Source organism: Solanum pennellii, chromosome 4 (assembly GCF_001406875.1).
Source record: "Solanum pennellii chromosome 4, SPENNV200".
Classification (NCBI taxonomy): domain Eukaryota; kingdom Viridiplantae; phylum Streptophyta; class Magnoliopsida; order Solanales; family Solanaceae; genus Solanum; species Solanum pennellii.
The window spans coordinates 72,579,396-72,582,711 of record NC_028640.1 but is presented as its reverse complement, the minus strand read 5'-3'; positions in this window follow the sequence as shown (position 1 = coordinate 72,582,711).

The following is a 3,316-nucleotide window of genomic DNA, read 5'->3' as shown; positions in this document are numbered from 1 at the left end:
GGAAGGCAACTGTTTCTATACCTGATTTGCCTTTAATTAATTTCCACACGTACCACTTGACAATCTTTAACTATATTGAAGTAATTAATTAAAGCAAGCAGTAAATATTTGATTAGTGAATATTAGAATATGTTTAACATAAAATGTCAATAATCTCATGAGTAATAAGATGGCTCTTGAATCTTGATTATTACTTATCTTCTAGAAAATGAAAATCTTCACTAGGTAATTATTGTTTATTTGACTAATTAAATAAACACAAATGGGCGGTTGTCTGTCAAATACCAACACTCTCCCCTAATATTATATTCATAATTTAATAAATCTTTACTAGATCAGATTGAATATTTGTGCGAATGAAAAAAGATGATTAAAGAAATGTTTAAAAATTCTTACACTTGTTCTCATTATTAATTAAAAATAATACTTGTTCAAATAGAACAATAAAAGTCAAATCAATTTGTCACTTTTTTATCTTCTTTTGATCTTATTTTTTAAAATATTACAGACTTTTCAATATTAGGAGTACTCAGATAAGCATTATTCCTCTTTTTATTCCAAATTGAAAAATACGATCAGTACAGTTAATTAATCTATAAAGAAGTATTCATACATTCGAAACGTTATTTATGTTTTTTTATCTATGATATCATGAACTAATTGGAAATGTGAATCGCAACTAAATTACAAGAGCAAATGGGCTATTCTGTTTTAGCCCACCCGCTAGGCCCATATCAATAAGTGGAGTAACAAGAAGACAAAGATCAAAATATAACACAACCTTTTGACATCTTACTTACGTTTTTGAATAATTTACTTATGATTCTTAGCTATATTAAACCGATCTGGGGAATGGGATATTGATAGAAAAATTAAATATAAGAGAATTGTTAAAGAAGGTTTCATATAGGAGAGAACTTGAATTGTTTACTTGTTCTATTAGTTACAAATAAATAAATGATCCTCTAATAATCAAAGGTCTTCCATAGAGAAAAATTATAATTTGTATATAGGCCTTTTTTATACAAGCCTTTCATGTGAGCAAAAGTTGTGTCAAGAGATACTCAAATGGCCTGATGACATGTTGTCATCCCACATGGCTCAAAATTTGGTGGCAAATGATATATTCTATTGATAGAATTTTGAGAAATAATTTTATTCTGTTGGAAAATTTAGCCAGTATATAATGTATATAATATACAATTATTCTGTATATATTATACAATAATTGTGGCTAAGTGTATATCGACGACCATTATGACTACTGATTATGGTTGTATATGAACTCTCGGCTTTTAATTATATGAGCAACTTTCACACATAGCAAATTCAAAATTTATTTTTGTATGCTATAGCAAAGTTTGCATAATTGCGCTCCATAGGAAACATAAATATGTATTATTTCGCTATACATATACAAAGAAATCAGTTGTATAATTCGCTATACATATACAAAAAGAAGCAGTTGTATACAAATCAATTGTATAATTTATGTATGTATAAAACGAGAAAGAGAGAAAGACAAAAGAAAATTGGGCAGGAGAATAGTTATATTGTATAATTATAAGTGTATAGGACGAAGATATATTTGCATGTATATATACAATTTCTCTCGTTTTATACAAACAAAAACACAATTTATACATTTCGTTTCTGTTTGTATAAGCGACAGAGGCAAGGGTGGCGAGCGAGATCTGGGTGAGTGGCCAGCGAGATCTGGGTGAGGGAGAGAGGGGAACGAAAATATATGTATATATACAATTTTTTTCCTTGCTTTATACAAACACAAATGCATAAAAGGTGAGAGGGAGCGAGCGAGAGTTTGAGGGAAAGAGGTGACTGACAAACAGTTTGATACACAATACAATTAAATTAAAATGTGGTTATAACATTTAATTTAATTCATTAATTTGTCATTATATACAATTTTCTTTTTAATTATTGATTAATTAGTATATATCTTTACCTCATTAATTCGCTTAACTGTAATAAATTTAAATAATTTAGAAAATACATTTGGTGCGAATAAGTATTACCGAGCTGACCATTCAAAGGCGTTTATAGTATAATCTTATAACTTAAAAAGTATATAAACGACTCAGTCATTTCTATTACATTAACATTATATTTGGGAGAAGTTTAGTTTATCCTCATCTTGGTCGATCCACAATCCATCATAGTGCTCGATAGATGGCTAAAAGGGGAAATTCATATAAATATCATAAAATAAAATTTTATTCGATTGACAAAAATTTAGTAACTTTTCCAAAAAATGAAAAAAGTTGGACACAACTAAAATTTTGTTAAGAAGTTACTCAATACAGCCTTTGTAACACTGAAGACCATATATTTTTCCTTAGATACAACATTTCCATTATTACCAATCTTGAAAATATTTTTAGGATATACTAATGACACTACTATATAGCTCATACTAAATTCGAATCTCGCACAGAAAGACTTTTTGTTGAATAGCATTTTCAACTGGATTTTCTCCATACCGAGAGATCAAATTCGAAACCTTTAATTAAGGGTGAAACAGTCTCACCATTATATCACTAACCCACATGGATAGACCACTATATATTTGCTCATTCAGAGGATAAATGTTTTGGTTCATTTTTGTATCCTTACTAATAGGAAGAAACAATATTATTTCTGATATTAGTACTCTTCAAATTGTTCATTGAATATTAAGGAATCTTAAGTTGATTGACCGTGTGAATTTTTATTTCAAATAAAACGTATAACTCTTAATATATTTAAAGGATGCAGTTCTTTTTGTAGCTATTGGCTGACCATAAAATCCAAATCAAATATTTTTACTTTGTACTACATTACAATTCAGATGATAACTTTTTAGGGACACATTGAGTTAAATTTAGGGAAAATTGTATATAATAGCAAACTAATAACATAAAATAAATGGAATAGCTAGGGTTTGATTTAATTGTGCTCCATAGAAAACGTTAGCCAAAGTTTGCCAGGCGTCTCTCTTCCAAAAATCTCGCTTGCCACTCTCCCATTCTCGCTCACCACTCTCCCTCTGCTCGCCTCTCTCGCTTTATACACAGAAGTGTATAATTCTGTTTCTGTTTTATTTAAAGCGAGAGAAAATTGTATATACACATGCAAAAACATAAATCTTCGTGTTATACACTTAATTATACAATTTACAAACATTTTACTTCAATTCAATTGTAGACAAATTCAAATTTTATACAAATATTGCAGAGAAAAAGGCCAACGAATTATACAATTGCAGTGAAATACAATTTTCTCTAGCTTTATACAACAGAAGTGTATATATTGTGTT